This window comes from Mixophyes fleayi, chromosome 10, assembly GCF_038048845.1.
Source record: "Mixophyes fleayi isolate aMixFle1 chromosome 10, aMixFle1.hap1, whole genome shotgun sequence".
Lineage (NCBI taxonomy): Eukaryota > Metazoa > Chordata > Amphibia > Anura > Limnodynastidae > Mixophyes > Mixophyes fleayi.
Window position 1 is genome coordinate 37,774,569 of NC_134411.1, and position 19,498 is coordinate 37,794,066.

General features: G+C 40.3%; 1 long non-coding RNA gene across 2 annotated transcripts in view; it reads left to right on the top strand.

The window, feature by feature from the left end:
• The window catches only part of LOC142104024 (uncharacterized), a 275,970-nt gene that overhangs the window by 134,574 nt on the left and 121,898 nt on the right, over positions 1-19,498 (top strand). For both annotated transcript variants that reach the window (XR_012679493.1, XR_012679494.1), the window contains exon 4: positions 19,213-19,278. This is a non-coding gene — a long non-coding RNA (uncharacterized LOC142104024). The remainder of the gene's footprint in view (positions 1-19,212; positions 19,279-19,498) is intronic.

A 19,498-nucleotide genomic window follows, 5' to 3' on the forward strand; every position in this document is an offset into this window, starting at 1 on the left:
TTTTGAATCCAAAATTATGTACACAGGCCCATGAAAACAAAGATTTCCGCATGACAATGTGTTAGGTATTCCAGTTGGCATATTTGCTTCAGTGACATTTTTGAGTGGATTGTAATTGGCTGGAATGTAGGCTGGGGAACAGGGCACCCTTCTGGGTATTGATTGCTTGCAGCCTCCAGATGTGGAGCTCTTTTAGTCTTCAATTATCAAAGTTATGGTCACTGTGACTTGTCAGTGATTCTGGACATACTTTCTGTGTGTATTTTATATATTATGGAGTGGTTGCTGTGCACTTATAAATAGTGTTTAATAAGAGAAGGGATGGGGCCTACACGTTAAAGGGCCTTTGTTGCCTTTATAGAAAAAGCTTAAATAATTATATATAGCAATGTCTAAATCATAGCTGATACTAAAATAAGAGAATAAACCACAATGATAAAAGATTCTTTTATAACCTGCTGACGTACGGAGAAGGTTTTAGCAAATAAATTAATCATTTAATGAACAATCAATGCTATTTTTGTACATTGTTGCCATCATTTCAATACATTTTAAATGTCCGGCAGCTACATTTATATTTATATGAATATATAAGGACTAGATCATAGATCATTCCTATTGTTTTTAAATGTTGATTTTTTTTGTAAACCTTAAATTATTAATCATACATGGGTAAGGATTTATATTAAGAATTGTGTGTGGCATGTGCAACAAGAGACGTGGTACTTTGCACTTCTACATTATTTAAAAACCAGTCTATAAAAATTGCAAGAGATAAATGTCCAAATCTGGAGAGGTCCGGTGAAATCAAAGTCTTTTAACAATTTTATGTATTTGTTGCACGAGTCATATTAGTCACTGACCCCTTCTAGAAAACATTTACAGCGAACTATATTGTGTATCTTTTAAATTCATTAAAGTCTGGGGTCATATGAGTTCACCTGACTGAATCCCATCCTTTCAAAGTGCAGTGAGGGGATTTCAATCTCCTGGTAACAGAATTAGAGATCTTTTTCTCAGACTCTTCACCACTACGATTCCCGGACTCTGCTCGCCATTCCGGTTACTCTTTTGTTATGTTTCAGTGTAAGTCGTCTCCTCTTGGGTCCCCTATTTATTTTTGCTTTTGAAAGTTTTCTGTGGGCCCCATACACCTGTTTGCTCTACAACACATTAATGGATGGGAGACACAGCCAGCCTGTTAATAGGATCCATTACACACTCTTTGTGGAGTTGACTAACTCTTGAGGTATTTAAACAGTGAAGAGTCTACTTGAAATGACAAATCTCCCATTCACAGATGATGTTTTTTGTTGGTTTCAGTGGTAAGAGCAGATGAGGGTCTCCTGAATGTCCGACAATCTGATGGAATCAGGTCTGTCTGCACAGCCCAAACTGTCAGAGGCTTTAACACTGGTATCTAAATTGTGCTTTTTCTCAGTTTGAAGGTGGAACAAAGAGGCCTTTTTCTGAGCTCCTTGTATAACATGCTCTCTTTCCCCGGTGAATACCGAGCATAAAATCAGAGATTTGGCAACTGCTCTGAGGTGGGTAATTTAATCTGTTCTGAAGCAAAAGGACCCGCCACAAACAGAGGAGAAGCCCCATTATAGATATGTTTTACTGCAATTGCAAAGTGATCAGTCTCTTTGTTTGGTATTTAGTCATCATAAAATTGCTGAGATATGGTTTGTCTGCCAACTTTCGGTCTGCTGGATCTTTATCTTTCATTACCCAGTAACACTGAATGTACACTGCAGTTTCTCTTCTGTCAAATTGTACAGGCATGTGGTGTTATGATTTACTGTACTCTGCACGTTTCGTGTGTGTGCTGCCGTGGGGTATGTCATGTTTGGTGGAAAACTGAGGGCGTTCCAACCTTTGCCTTTCACCAAAGTGTTATTATTCTATGTATACACCAGAAATTAAATATGCATTATGCATCAGACAGTGGACAAATCTCTAAGCCCTGCAAATAGAGTCCAGTGAAAATACTTGTTCAGTGCCACGGTTTATGTCATATTTCTATTCTAGAGGTGTACTGTATATTTAATTTTACCAATTGTACAGATGATTTGGTGTAAGATTTAGTGGTTTCTGTTGTACAGACTGTTTGTCTCTAAGCTGGTACTGTACACAGCTGTTACCAGCGGTATTGTGATAATGTAAAGTGTATTTTTTAAATGGAACTTTTTTAGTGTTTTCCACATTTTATAAATTGTCTTTGGTTCCCAGGAAAGTTGAGTATATATAAGTGTCTATGCATTTTCTTTTATTAGTTCACATTACCAGACTCTCACTCTCCTTTTAAATGTAATGTAATGTTCTGTGCATTTTCATATTGTGTTTCCTTTTGTGATTTTATTACATGGCTTAAAGAGACACACACTAACGTACAGTCATTATCACCATCATGCCAGTGTCTTCCCTCCTTTTCTCAATCAAGGATTCTGATCCGTAATGGTTCAGCTTGTGCCCTTTTACTCCCTTTTATTTCCCCCTCTCCCCATGCCTCATGTTTTAGTGAGAGGTTATCCCCCTTCTCAGTGCTGGTTATGCTAATCCTTGTCAGAATATTGTTTTGTCTATACTGTAGTGCTTTACGCCATGTAAAGTCTTACTGTATACTCTTTGCATGGTGCTGTAGACCGCTTGTAGCGGCTTAGAAATAAAAAATAATAATAATAATCTGTTATGGGTTGTAATATGAGATTTGATTGATCACCGTGTAGGAGCTTGAGGACTAGGGGCCTAAATCATTAAGGATCTTAAATTAAGAAGTTTCTTATTTCAGTCTCCTGGACAAAACCATGTTACAATGCAAGGGGTGCAAACTAGTTTTATATGTTGCACATAAGTTAAATACTGGCTGTTTTTTCATGTACCAGTGCCCCCACATACCAGCCTGTACCCCCACAGTATTCCTGTTTCATTGTACCAGTGCCCCCACATACCAGCCTGTACCCCCACAGTATTCCTGTTTCATTGTACCAGTGCCCCCACATACCAGCCTGTACCCCCACAGTATTCCTGTTTCATTGTACCAGTGCCCCCACATACCAGCCTGTACCCACACAGTATACCTCTATCATTGTACCAGTGCCCCACATACCAGCCTATACCCACACAGCATACCTGTATCATTGTATCAGTGCCCCCACATACCAGCCTGTACCCCCACAGTACACCTGTATCATTGTACCGGTGCCCCACATGCCAGCCTGTGCCCCCACAGTATACCTGTATCATTGTACCAGTGCCCCCACATACCAGCCTGTACCCCCACAGTATTCCTGTTTCATTGTACCAGTGCCCCCACATGTGGGCAGCACAGTGGCCTAGTGGTTAGCACTTCTGCCTCACAGCACTGGGGTCATGAGTGTGATTCCCGACCATGGCCTTATCTGTGTGGAGTTTGTATGTTCTCCCTGTGTTTGCGTGGGTTTCCTCCGGGTGCTCCGGTTTCCTCCCACACTCCAAAAAACCTACTGGTAGGTTAATTGGCTGTTATCAAAATTGACCCTAGTCTTTCCCTCTCTGTCTGTCTGTGTCTGAGTGTGAGTGTGTGTCTATATTAGGGAATTTAGACTATAAGCTCCAATGGGGTAGGGACTGATGTGAATGAGTTCTCTGTACAGCGCTGCGGAATTAGTGGCGCTATATAAACAATGATGATGATACCAGCCTGTACCCACACAGTATACCTGTATCATTGTACCGGTGCCCACACATACCAGCCTGTACCCCCACAGTACACCTGTATCATTGTACCGGTGCCCCACATGCCAGCCTGTGCCCCCACAGTATACCTGTATCATTGTACCAGTGCCCCCACATACCAGCCTCTACCCACACAGTATACCTGTATCATTGTACCGGTGCCCCCACATAACAGCCTCTACCCCCACAGTATATCTGTATCATTGTACCAGTGCCCCACATACCAGCCTGTACCCACACAGTATACCTGTATCATTGTACCAGTGCCCCCACGTACCAGCCTGTACCCACACAGTTTACCTCTATCATTGTACCAGTGCCCCCACGTACCAGCCTGTACCCACACAGTATACCTCTATCATTGTACCAGTGCCCCCACATACCAGCATGTACCCACAGTGTACCTGTATCATTGTACCAGTGCCCCACATACCAGCCTGTACCCACACAGTATGCCTGTATCATTGTACCAATGCCCCACATACCAGCCTGTACCCACACAGTATGCCTGTATCATTGTACCAGTGCCCCCACATACCAGCATGTACCCACACAGTGTACCTGTATCATTGTACCAGTGCCCCACATACCAGCCTGTACCCACACAGTATGCCTGTATCATTGTACCAGTGCCCCACATACCAGCCTGTACCCACTCTATTGCTGGATATTAATAATAAGAAATGTGATGTCTCATGGAACTGTGAACGAGCAGTCAAAGCTTTTTAATGTGCAGAGGAATGTGGAACGTGGCATTACTGTTGTGAAGCAAGACAATAGCTTGGCCTTTACTCCGTGGGTAACAATAAACATGAGAGCTTTGGTACGCAGTAACCCGTACACTGCCTACGGTTTGTGCTGATTCATAAATCCAGAGCCTAGAGGCATCTTGTGTTGTGTGGGTGTGACTAGGCATCAAAAATAAGTAATATAGAGTATATTTACCAACATCTTACGGATTATTTATATCCATTTTCTGCTTTCTTTACTTGTAGACAATAATGTGAACTCACTTCTGTCACTGCCTAAATCTGTTACTTCTGTTTTTGTTTTCTGTTGCTAAATATTTGTACAGTAAGATGTTCCGCAATATCTCTGTTTTTTCTCATTAGTGGTCGCTTTGATACACCTTCAACCTATTACCCTGTAACATGGAAAAAAACAACCTTATAAAGAATTTAAACCAAAATATGTTACCATTATTCTTTAGTTATAACAGATATGAATTAATAAATGTGAAAGAGATCTTCTAATTGAAGTGCTGTTTTTTTTGTTTTACAAATAAAATAAATCTTAGTTCCTGTTCATTCACAGCCCAATAAGATATCACATTATTCAATATTAATATCCATATTGGGCCCCAGCCAAGGGTGATTTGTATGAATGCTTCTCTGCTAGTATTACATGTAGTGTTGGTCACAGAGAAATTCAGACTGAAACACCAGTAGGCCATTTAGGAAAACATTTGTAATAATAACATTTGTTTCTGCCTACATTCTGCCAGAATTTTCAGGTTGTTTGTAGCTAAAGAAAGGCTTTTGGTGTCTGTGATGGCAACGGTAACTTTAGTAGGGGCTACAATAACATCACTGGTAATAAGACACACAGTGCCACATTTCACATATATACCTATGTGATGCTACTATTTAACAGTACTATACTCATACTTGCCAACTCTACCGGAATGTCTGGAAGGCGCCCGAGTTTCAGGGGGAGTCCTCCCAAAGAGCAGAGGGCAGGGCTTAATGGCGTGGTTATTGTTGTTATGCTTCGCTGCGCAATGCCAGGAACTGTGACTGTGGATCGGTGACGTAAAGATGTCACCACGCTCCCTTCCAGACTCTTGCCAACTGACCTTCCCTCCTAGAGCTCCCGAAGGGGAGGCAGCAGAAGTTGGCAAGTATGCCCACACTGCATTTTCCCAGCACATACTGTCATACTGTATGTACTCATACACTTAACCAACTTTTATAACCTCCTCTCAGGGAGATTCTGGAAGAGAGGTCAGACAACAAGTGCGGGTGAGAGAGTAGTGTCACCATTGCATCACTGTGGCCTCACCCCCTGCCACGTAATACGGTGATTCACGGCATTGTATAGCTGGGGCGGGGCCTGATGACGTGAATCGCATGATTAAGCCCCGTCTCCGCTGGGATTCGGGAGGGTGTCTAGGATTCTGGGAGACCCAAGTGCATAACATTGTCTGTTTCCTGTGATGGTTTTGGGCCCTGTGGCGGTGTAATGCTAGGTCTAAGCACTGCCTACTTACCTATATGGATCATTTACCATCATTATATTGAGCATTTCCTCATTTCTTTCAGTGTACTGCTCGTAGGCCTGGATTATAATATTGTGCCATGTGCATCTTGTGCCCTGCATGTGCAAATGTCACATTAATGAAAGTTGTTTAACGCCAGCTCTGAGCTACAAAAGATTTACATCTGCGTGGAGTAGATGGAAACCTTTAGATTGGTCTAATATGTTTCAATGCATGTGAGAACAAAATCTTGCTTTTATCTTCTAAGCATACAGACCGTCCAGATCCTTAGAGAAAAACCATGTTGGCTCATTAGATCAGGTTCATGGAGCTGGTTAAAACGCCAAATGCAGTGGTCGTCCTCTTCTCTTTACTGGAGAAAAATATCCAGCCATTATCTGAGGTGCTGCTGCTGTATTATGTTTTATTAATCAGCACCCAGCCGACCTATCTACCATCCCTTGGGTTAAATGTTCACCTGGAAATTTATTCATAGACACTTGTAGACTTTTGTTCATGTTTTCCAGGCATAAGTGGGGCAGACATTGTTTGTGTGAATAATACACAAAGACTGCTCTTATTATTCACAAACACTGGCAGACATCCCAAAACAGACCAAACACTGTGTCAGATTTTTATCCTTATATGTGTAATAAAGTATTAGTATTTTTTAAATTGCATTTTTGCTTCAAATTTAAATAATCTTCCTTGGGGCATTAAAAATTTCCACACACGCATTTCAAGTTTTATGTACCTTAATTGAAGTGATTTATACCACAGAGCCTTGGCGAAAGATTATCTAGAAAGATTACAACAGTAATCATTCAAAGCAAAATACATATTATTGGAAAATGCGTTAAAGCCTCACTATTCAGCTAGAATGTATAAGGAAAATAAAACAATGCGTTACAGTAAATTATAGCATCTATTAATCAGAACAAATACAAGTACAAGTGTTGCATTATAAAGTATTGTAGAACAGTATATATTTATGGTGAGTAAAGAGAGTTAAAATGATATAGTGAGGATAAGCAGATATCATTTATTGGATAGAGAGATTTTGTGTAAAAGCTCAATCCGACTCAACAACACAGGCCTGTGTTTTCTTACCATCAGAGTTCCATACAAACATCGCTTTAAACACTTCAGCAAGTTGTAGTCTTTGTGTAACTGAATCTTTTGTGAGATATACACAAATAATTCTCACTTTGTTATCCTTTATTATATGTAAATGGATCAATCCAGCAATTACACTTGCAGTTTTAGGGTGCAGGGCATTAGTGGCCATCCTAAGTATAATGCCAACTTTTTCAACATTCAGATGCCATCACAGACATCACCTGATCTCACCCCTCATATGCCGCTTCCACTGCCCCCCATGGGAAGACACATGGAAATTTCCAGTGATTTGCCAATCATTGCTAAGGCCATTCATTAGGAGTAGACTGAGATAGGTGGTGACATTGCCTCGTGGTCGGCAAATGCTGGATGACCCAAAATTACATCCAGCTTCCTCATGAGTCCATCCAGTACCATGAGTAATAAAAATGTGTTCCCCATAGTGGATTATGGATCAATATTTTCAGGACGACTATCTGGAATATTTTCTGTGAATTGGAGTTTTTTGTTGACAATAACCGTTGCCTCTGTTCACTGTTAGTGAATGTGTCAGCAGCATAGGCCACAGGATAATGTTGCTGCTTTGCAGGATTTCAGCATAGGGCGAAGGAAGAAAACACAGACATTATCTACTGCTCTCAGTTTTTATCTTTTTGGATACTGATCCACATCGGAGCCAAAACACTCATTTGCCAATTCTACCACTGCCGTCTGTGTTAGTGATTTTAGAGCAATCAGTGGGTTATGTAAGGTGAATATATATGTCTGTGTCTTTTCTTCTACTGTTGTCAGAGTGCAGATGTGTTTGAAAATACAAGTGTAGGTTTGGTATATATAAATTTACAGTAAAGTGGTGTCCCCAATCTATAGAATACAGGAATCATCATCGTCATCATCATCATTTATTTATATAGCGCCACTAATTCCGCAGCGCTGTACAGAGATCTCATTCACATCAGTCCCTGCCCCATTGTGGCTTACAGTCTAAATTCCCTAACACACACACACACACCAGGGTCAATTTGATAGCAGCCAATAAACCTACTAGTATGTTTCTGGTGTGTGGTAGGAAACCGGAGCACCCGGAGGAAACCCACGCAAACACAGGGAGAACATACAAACTCCACACAGATAAGGCCATGGTCGGGAATTGAACTCATGACCCCAGTGCTGTATTTTCAATAATTCCAAAGCACCAACATTTTACATATCGCTGTACAATTTTTAAGGGGTACACAGGAAATGCATATTAAAACAGATTGATACAAAGATCGAAGAGCACCCTGCTATAGGAAGTTTTCAAAAGATCCAAAGGGAATAAAGGAGACGGAAAGTGTTGGCTGAGTGGAGGAAAACAGGTTGTAAAAACAAAAGTATGAAAGTCATGTAGGGTGGTTTACGAAGGGGAATCTGGATAAGCTCCTTGTAACAGATGAGTTTTCAGTGACCGCTTAAAGGAGGAGGAGAGAGATCCAGAGAAGAGCCACTGTACAGGGTGTGAGGAGCGAGCGCGAGGTGATGAGCAACAGTTCTCAGAACAAGTGTAGTATGCAGATGGCAGTGATTTAAGGTTGTAGTATGCTAGGAGGATCCATTGGATGCATTGGCAGAGGAGGGCAGATGAGGATGTGCGACTGGTGAGGTGAATAATACTGAAAGCAGTGTTTATAATGGACTGATTGGGGACAGACTGAAATAGAACACCAGTTAGAAGAGTTACATTTTACAAGTGGAGATATAATGGGCACATAAGATAAGAACTTTATGGTATCATAAAATTCGAAAGTGTCATACTTCAGAGACCTTGCAAAAGTGAAAGTTGCAGAAGTTGGTGAATGATTGGATGTAAGGTTGGAAGGAAAATTTAGAATCAATGATTAACTGCATATAATGAATAGTACAACAGCAATGATGGATGATGATGATTATTAATGTTCACTGTGAATGGAAATAAAATAGTTATAAATAGGTTATTGATCAAGGATCGAATAACATACCCTAACATGGTCACATAAAATACAGCAGTATAAAAAAAACAACAAATAAACAATGAAATAATAAAGTATCGGAGAAACAAAAAACAAAACAAATAATAAACATTAAAATGCCAAATAAAACATTTTATAGTTTTATACTAATACAGATATACAAATTATCCAGTGATGTCATTGGTTCCTAGCGTATGGATAGGCTGCATTCTCAGTGATGTCACTGGCTCCTAGTGACTGGATAGGCTGCATTCTCAGTGATGTGACTGGATAGGCTGCATTCTCAGTGATGTCACTGGCTCCTAGTGACTGGATAGGCTGCATTCTCAGTGATGTGACTGGATAGGCTGCATTCTCAGTGATGTCACTGGCTCCTAGTGTATGGATAGGCTCAATTCTCATGAATATTTGTTCAGCCCAGTTTGTAATTCAATGTTTTTGTTTTTATTTTTTATGCATTTGTCCTTAAAAATACAGATTTGTTTTTCTTGATAGCAGACAGGGATGGGTCTGTAGTGAAGCAGCAGTCTGAGGCACCAAAATTAAGGGCCTTATTTTCCAAAATGTTTCTGTTGCAAATATCTGAATTAATAGTGTTAACCTCGTTGGCAGAATTAATAATGATTAAAGTTATAATATATGTATCTTAAAGTGCACACAGCTTGTATAGAAATGTTTATGATAGTTTGGGTGATGGATATTGAGTGGTGCTGTTTCAGTTGCTGGATTTCTAGGCACATCACTGATGGTAAAATATTTGTATTTCTTTTACAGAGATGGGAAGTGGTGACAATTGGGGTTGTGAAATGCTGTTGTAATTAAGGGATGGTAAATCCTGTCCTTTGATTTGCTTCTTGCTAGAACGTCTGTTGTATTCTCCTAATCCTTATGTAACAACAATCAGGCCAATCTGTCTTGCAACCTGTCGACATCTAGTTTAAAACTTCCTGTATCCGTTAAAAGGTACTATGAAATACAAGTTGATTAACTAATAAATATTGACGTTTGATATTCATAAATATTCGTGGAAACGTTCCCATAGAATGACAAGCGGTATGATGTTGTTTAACATTTCATTTATACTTACTGTGTAGTTGATTCCAATCTATTTTAGGCTCGGTAAGGCTCTATGCAGTGTCCATCATTCGGCTTCCGACAGTCCACTCTGATGTGCATAAAAAATGTTCTATTCCACATCTACAGCTTTATTTTACATATCTTTTGTTTTGATAAGCTCCTGAGACCTTTATATCTGCATAGTGGCCAAGTGGCCCTAATTTACATGTTGTATGGGCTTGTTTTGCAGTATTGACTGACAGCAAAGTTAAATTCGTCCGTTACAATTCTTACTACCTATTCCCATTCTCTGAGGTTTATAAGTTAATATTTATTGAACAGGAATATTTAAGTGTAAGAAGTATATTGCAATCAAATTGATGAAATATGAAATGATGGGAATTGTAGCACTTCATGTTCCAAGACCGTATTGTAAGTGATGTTCTTATATGCATGGACTCAGCAGTACAGAGTGCTTGGAAACTATTTTAAAATGTTGCCAAATATGATTTGTGAACGATACCTGTAGTTATTCTGAGCAATATTTGTTTTTCATTGAGCGCCCTTACACAATTCAAGCTCGCGGTGACAGTATCGGCGTATGATGAATATAGATTGTATGAAGAGCCGCTGCAGCAAGCATTGAGTTAAACTCTAATCATACACTGACTCCCATTCATCAAGATTATTGTTACACTAGGAGCATTAGCCATGAGTTTGGCTTACACATTAACATCGGCATAATAGGGAGTTTATCCCTGCATGTCACTCAGCCAAGAACTACTCTCCATCCATCATCAGCTTAATACGGCTGGTCCTTGTGTGTTAATGGGCAGCTGCAACATGAGCTTCTTGTTATTTAAAAGAGTCCTCTTTCTTCAGGCTGCCTTGTAAATAGGATTGAGGAAGGAAGTGCTCATGTAGTTTTTAAGTGGGCGGAATCTCTTTCCCTGTGTGCACATCGCCCATGTATAGTGAAACGTTTCCTGGACTGTGAGATTTTTTTCCATAACAAATGAGACATGCAGAAAACGAACAGCTCAGGTTTATGTCCAGTGAAAGCAGAAGGCCCAGTCCACTGAGGACAGAGATTACCTGTGAAAAGAATTTTTAAAGCTGCGTTACAACCTAGAGAAAGGTGGAAGTACAGGGCTCTCGGAAAAATGTCTGAAAGCTCCTTATGTAGCACCTGCCGAAAAACTATAGGGGAGTGATCTTAGCTGGAGGATAAATCACAAGCTGAATCTAGAGATGGGCAGTAGAGCAGAAGGAAAGTGTGTCTGCGCTGTAGAGGCATGTTGCGGTCTAAGACCATATTATTGAGAATACTATTTACTGATTTGCTATGCTCCGCTCCTATGCATGTTGCTCACTAGTTCCTGTGAATTTTGCCTCATGCCTCAGAATTTTCATTAGTTCCTAGTGCATTGATAACCTGCATTTTTACAAACATTTGCATAGCCCACTGTGTATATTTGATAGCTGCTCTTTTGTTAGAGCAAACGGCTACACTAGGCAATTGGAGAAGAACAGCTCTGGGAAGATATGATTAATAATATCTGAAACTGTGACCTGTATTTTATCCGTAGTCCAAATCGTGGAACCCAAAAGTGTGCCACATGTAGTCATTCTAAAATCAGCATATGTCTAGGTCTATAGAGTCATACTGCACGCTGTAGACTAATTGTAAGTGCATAGCTCTCCTATCATCTCAGTATAGAACACGACAATACAGAATCCAGGTGGCCTAATGGAACTGTACACATACATCTCCCAGATGTATTAAGCAGAACCAGTGCTGATGGCTGCCGATCATAAAGGATGTGGATGAACAGACACATAATTGACCGTTCATAATGTGAACTCATCAATGTCACATTGTTTGCCTTATATGCTGGGCACAAGGGTATATGATTATGCTGGGCATAACGTGGGCATGTTGATGTACATGGAGGGAATAAGGCTTTTATTCTGACCTGCACATGCAATTGAGCTGTATATGGCGGCCATGAATCTATTTAATATATTGGACAAAGCATTTACTTGCTGTACTGGGTTTCTGTACCAAGCATCCTATTTATTTACTTTTTCAAGAGGGTAGATGTGGAACAGGACATGTACGTGGAAGTGGTGCAGGTAATTGTTGGGCAATGAAGGTATGTGAGGACAATTCCAGTATGTGAGGGGCACTTTTATTTTAATCTGCTTTAGGCATTACAGGTGGTATGTCTGGGGACATTGTATAGTTTTAAAAAAAACTTTGGTAAGGACCTACTTTGCTCTTTGTATTTCAAGTCTTATGCCGTGTAGTAGTAATTATCCAGGGTGAGCCATTAATCAGCATTGTAGCACCAAGATTGTGTATCAGTGAGTTAAATAAACACGCACTGTACTTACCTGAATTAGGCACGCATGTCTTTCTGCTGGCACCAGAGGAGGTGACCTGAAGAAGGCAGTTGCCCCTTGATGAATAGGGCAAAGCTCTGTTTCCACCGACTAAACACCTGCCCTTTGATAATATGCCCCTATAGTAACTGTGCCACCCTCCTTGTTTAGCTATGTGTTGTTGTTTTTTTGTTACAGTCTATGATATTTATGATATATCTCTAGGAAAACATTCACCGGCTTGTGCACAGTGGAGTTTTGTTGTTGTTGGATAGTTGAAAAAAAAACATGTTCAAGTTGGAATTCTATTATATTGATAAAATAAGCTGAAAGTTATTGTTGTTGCTTGTCTGCTTTTCTCTAGATGGTATTGAGGCACATACTAACTTTGGGCAGCCCTCGTCAGATTGAATGCGTTATTGGATCTCTAAGTAAAAAGAAGATAATACATCCTCTGCATGGTACTATGATGCCAAACATGCATTCCCGTGATAAATCTCTAGATCCAGGCACTTCTCACCTCTAGCAGCCCGCTTACCATACAGCTGAACATGGACACGGTACACAGTTGGTACCAGGCCTTACGTGTGTAGTTTTAGATGTAGGATTAGTGCTGGCACAGAAGGAATATGGAGATATGAGGCGCTAGGCATTAGCATGGGTAGTGGCTAAATAAAACAGGTCAAACCAGCAGAGATAAGAATGACATCATTGGTCCAAGCACGGGCAACAGTAGCACTGGTTCAGGCAGAGGTCAGGATAGGTGTCTATCTGCGGTAGTAAGTGTCGAGGCAGAGGTCAAGGCAGGTGACAAAAGAGACAGGGTCCTATCCCAAGTAGAGGTCATGGCAGCAAGAAAGGTCTTAATAAACAAACTGGTTACAAAATCACAGGAGCAGACAAAACACTGCACTTATATCATTCAGGGAAAGGCTCAATTACTTCCACGGGTGCTGGCAGCCAATCACACAGGTTTCCCCCATGAGCCCCCCAAGATGTAGCTGCCGAGAGGTCATGTGACTTGTATTCAAAGAGTCCTTGAAGATTGAGTGGTACATCTGCGTGTACTGCATATTGTAGGTACAAACATTACATGTTTTTGCACGTTGTAATGCACAAATATTGCTGAAATTGGAAAAAATGAAACCCTGAATTTGTCATGTTCCTAAAAAGTAGAGTGAATTGTATGGTCTTAAATTAAGCCAGGTGAAGACAATTTCAAGGTTGAGTAAATGCTCTGACCCTTATAGCCTCTCAGGATGTTGTTCCTACTCTCAGCATTCTCTAAGCAGCTGCCTGGTGACTTACTAATAAAATAATTGACAAAGCAGGGGAAGGTTCTAGAAAGATACTTAAATGTTTCCAGCATTGACTTTACAACTGCAAAAAACATCATTAAGGAGAATTGATAAAGTCAAAATCTCTTACAGAACTGCTCATAAACTGGTCAAAAATGCAAAGCAGACCAATATATCACTATAAAGTATCTGCTGCTATGTAAATATATATGATGATATTATAATATTATTGTAATGATAATAATACTAGTAATCTTTGTAACTTGTCACAAATAAGGTAAAGCAAAGCTCCACTCTGATAGCAAAACACATGAACCTAACCCAAGTATCCAGCTGTCTCTCTGCTGAAACTACCTGGAAGTCACAGCACTTCCTCAAACTCAATATCTACAAATCGGAGCTCATCATTTTTCCTCCAGCTAATGTTGCTGTTCCTCCTAATATCTCCCTGTTGGTTGACAACATCACTCTTTCTTCTGTCACCCAAGCCCGCTACATCATTGACTCTGCACCAGGGCCGGATTAATGTAATGAAGGCCCCCAGGCTAAGGATACTGTGAGCCATTCCCCCCACTGTGAGCCCACCCCTGCTTACCTACTATTTCCTGATCCGTCCAGGCTGCAGACGTTCTCCCGTCACTCCTTGTAGTGCTTCCATGGCGCGCAGTAATCTCCTTGCTGGGGATCTCGTGAGAGTGAGACTATGACTCATAGTCTCACTCTCACGAGATCTCCTCAGTAAGTAGATTACTGTGTGCCGCGGAAGCACTACAGTGACAGCAGGCATCAAACAGCATAACATTTGCTGTTAGCTGCCTGCCCTCCTTGACCAGCTGACAGTCGGAGCCGGTGGTGGGGGTGCCTCTGGCCCAATGAATAATGCCGCTGGCCAAGCTACAGCTATAAAGAAAAACAATAGTTTCAAGGGCCCCCCAGATGCCCGAGGTCCCTGGGCTCTAGCCCAGTTAGACCTCGGGTTAATCCGGCCCTGCTCTGCCCTCAGCTTTACCCCTCATATCCAGTCCCTCTCCAAATCCTGCCACTTCCTCCTCCGTAACATCACGAAAATCTGTCCCTTCTCTCAGGAAGCAACCAAAATCCTGGTCCATTCACTCATCATTGTTCGCCTCGACTATTGCATCCTCCTTCTCACTGGCCTTCCTGCCTCTCACATGTATGACTCAATCCATACAGAATGCTGCGGCTAGGCTCATCTTCCTCTCCCATCACTCCTCTTCCACTACTCATCTGTGTAACTCTTTTCTTGGCTCCCTATCCATTTCAGAATTCAGATCAAGCTCCTTACCCTCACTTACAAAGCCCTTATCCACACTTCTCCCCTTAGATCTCTGACCTTGACTTAAGGTTAGAGATTCTCAGGCTTGGTTCCTCGGGAACCGAAGACATCGGAACTTAGGGGATCCGAGTACCGAACTGAGCCGGCTCGGTACTGTCACGCGCCCTCGGAATTGAAAATGAGGCAAAACATCATTGTGACGTCGTTGGATCTCGTGAGTTTTGGTTCCTTTTTAAGATTCCAACATAACGGAGGGTGTGAGGGAGGGCGGACCCCCATTTGTCTTTTCTGCCACTGCTGTGTGTCCTAGATGTGCTAGGAACTGCCGTGTATTTGTGTCATTGCTCTGTCGCTTACCATCCAGCCAGGTCGCTGCAGTAATTGTGCGAAAGTGTATGAAAATAATAGTGACTTGTGAGGTGGTCGCAATTGACTGCAAATGACTTGAAATTAGTGTTATTGAGGTTAATAATAACGTAGGAATAAAACAAGAGCAACATTATGTGATTTTAGCATATTTTAGGATTTTTTCTAAAAAATCCCAAACCAAAATACACGAGGGTGGTTTTGCCAAAACCAAAACACAAAGCTAATCCAGATCCAAAACCAGTGCACAGGGGTCAGTAAGCATCTCTACTCAAGGTACATACCTACCCGGCCACTCCGCTCCTCCTCTGGCATCCGCCTCAATTTAAACAGACCTCAAAATAGTGATCTATTGATCGGTATGAGAAGTGTTTTGTCTAAACTCACTGGATGTATTCACGGTTGCATTCAGGCTCCACCTGGCATCTAGTGTTCCTCATAGTGTTACGGATAATGATGGGAATGGTTCCTGCAATGTGACAGTGATTTCAGTTAATGCTACAAATTAGCTCTACCTCTACTGTACATTTATGTAGATAGGTACAGTGGGATTTGGTCTTTTTAATTTTAATAGTTTAGTTTAATTTGAATAGTTTTTAGTGAATGCAGCCTTGGTTGTTATGATCCAATATAATTATTTTAGGAAAATGTAATAATAATATATTCATATTTGTTGTAAATGTAAAGAAAATGTTCTTGTTCTTTTCAGCCACTCCCACATCTAAAATCATGTTCTAAAATGTGACTATCTGGAGGTATGAGAGAAGCGTCTTTAAAAGTCCTCTTTATAATATGCTATTAAAGGATATGTTACAAGTTAATCTCTGCTGCCATCTCCTGGATATCACAAGCAGTTGTACTACTATAAATCAGGGTTTCCCAAACCCAGTCCTCAGGGCTCCCTAACAGTGCAGGTTTTCCATATCTCCTTGCTGGAGCACAGGTGTATTCATTACTGACTGACACATTGTAACAGATCCACAGGTGGTCCTAATTATGTCACATGTGATCCGGAAAACCTGCACTGTTGGGGAGCCCTGAGGACTGGGTTTGGGAAACCCTGCTATAAATCATACTTCTTGTTCTTTTCTGTACTGATTTATCTAGTTTATATCCCAAGCAAACATGGATTGCAGATGAGTGAAATGTTTAAAATAAGTTAAAATTTCTTTTGTTCAAAGTTAGACATAGATAAAATATTCAATGATCCTATTCAAGTAAGCAACAAAACATACTTAAAAAAAATCACCATATTTCAGTGCCAGCAATGAACACTAATCATTGTGTCTTCCCTAATCTTTCAAGATGTAATTTACAAGATACAATGTATACTAGGTTATTGCAATGTATAAAAACTCACAATGGGAGAGGGCTCAGCTCAGCAAGCCAAGGAACATGGGGGTTTAATCTTTTAGCTCTTTCCCATACTGAGCTTAAGCTACATCTGCTTTGATTGACGCTTGAATCTACTCAATCCTGAAAATAAAATAGAAATGACAAAATAATATTTCCTCTATTGAACCTTGTCAACTAAACTCAAAAAAGTAACAAGGTTTCACTGTATTGAACTTTGTTTTCCGCCCCTTGACTCACATCCCTTCTCAGGATTTTGGATGCCCCTGAAGTAGAGAGGTCGAAGGCTTTTCAGTAGGAGTAAAGGTTCTGCGTAAGGATTTAAAAGATGTATATGTTTGCCTTGTTGCTCTATTACAATTACTGATAAACTTTCATCTTAGTGCAGCATTAGGAACCCATGTAAATCATATGCAGGAACACCTGGATAGCCTAGCAAGGTTCCAGGGGGAATTATTAGCCCCTCTCACCTTTAAAGTACTGTCCCAATGCTAGTTGACACAATTGCATATGCCTACACGTAGTGCCACAATAAATGGTGCTCTGTTATAATTAATCTAGTAATGCATCTATTGTTGTTAATAAAGGAATGCCCCCATTATTGATAACAGCATGTTTCTGCCATAGGCTCATCATGTTTATCACTCTTCCATACATCCTGGTAACAGATTGGTGTGAAAAGAAGAGTTCTCACAGTTTCTATATTTCTGTTTGTGTAGATCCATGCATAGAGCAAATAAAGCCAATATTTATCATTACTATATGTCAAAGGTTTGGCATTACTTGGCCGAAATATCTGAGTGGTTTATAGTGTATGTAACTAAATATATCCAATGTCTTCTCTCAGTCTTCTGCAGCAGGTTGCCATGTTAAAAGCCAGTGTAAGTGACAGGCTTGTAGACTTGCTGTACTGGAATGCATTCTTTGGTTTGGTAAACTCATACATGGGGCAGGGCAAATGAAGTCACAGCAGCTCAACTGACTGCAGTCTATTTTTGACCTGCATCAGACCCATTTGCACACGCCCAAGCGCTGTCGGAGGTGGCTCCAGGTGTCTATGAATAATTGAAAGAATCAATACTCATTATTTTAAGCAGATCTGCAGTTTGAATGTCTGGGTAACACTGACCCTTCATATCTGAAAATTTGAATGTTGGGGTGTGGTGGTTTTAAACCATAAAAGTACTAAATAAGAAAAATAGCTATATAACACCTCCAAAGAGACAGATGTGTTGAACCTATCATGATGGCTCCGCTGACTGGTTCAGCAGCGAATTTTTAAGTGACCCTTATTCTCTTAATGAAGCTGGGGTAACAGATTACTTTAAGGAACAAAGTATTTACATTGATAAAGACGAAATATGCATAAAATGTACCAGAAAATAGGAGGATTCCAGAATATAATCTGTCCATTATCTGCATGTGATCTTCCTGGCAAGTCCCTGTATCCGCAGTGTGTGTACAACAGAAAACCCATGGTCACAATACAGATATTTATATTAGGCACGTAATAACTTTACAGTCAGTGGGGGAGTATACGGGGTGTGTCATAATGTCACTTCTCCTATTGCTTTCATTGTAACACTATCACACTCTATCCACTTACATCTTCTATACCACCCACTTCTAAATTTCCACTTCAACCACTGATTAGTCATATAAACAGTGACCTATAAATGAAACCCTATGCGCAGTAAATACAGAACACATACAATACAGTACAGTATGAATGACACAACACTGCAGATCACTTTCAGTTCTCTGCTCTGTATTGTGTATCTGTTTTATACGTAGCTGCTTTATCTTTGGTATTCTTTGTAGGATTATCATTGTGTGGATGTTCTCTTTCTTACTTTGATACAGTAACTTGCGTTATGATTGATGGGTGCTACAAATGAGGCTGCTGTTTTTATCTGAATACTCGATGAGCGCATAATATTAAGACTATGGGTCTGAGTCATTAAGAAGAGTAAGGCAAAAAGAGGAGTAAACTTGATCCTGGGCAAATCTTGTTGCAAAACAAGGGGTGTAAATTAGTTTATTATTTTAGACATAAGGAAAATACTGGCTTGTTTGTTATGTAGCACACAAATACTTGATAACCTTATTTTTACACTGAAATTTAAAGTTGATCTAGGACATGCCCTACCCCAATTATAAATCTGTCCCCACATTTTACAACTACCTCAACTCCAATGCAACATGGTTTTGCCAAGGTGCAAAGTTACTCCTTTTTTTGGCTTTGCTCTCCTGAATGACTCAGGCCCTTTGACTTTATTAAAAAAAAAGTTACAGAATGATATCTGTGTTTCGTTTTCTTTAGTTAACCACAATGCCCATTGAGCGCTAAGAAGGTTTATCTTATCTTTTCAGATCATCTGTCTTGGAACTTCAGGAGTGACTCTGAATATCACATTCAAATTCACCGTCATACTTCAGGTGAGTGATGCTGATTGATGAGTGAGATATATCTCTCTTGTATACTAATTCCAACTGCTTTTTTATTAGACCAATTTTATATTTCTTAAAATACATGAAGGGCAAAACATATGCAGCGGCTTAACGTTTCTGACCGAGTACCTAAGTAATGACACACTCTTGGTTTCTTTTGCATATCCAATGTTAATGACACCATCCACTAGGTTAAGTTTACCATCCT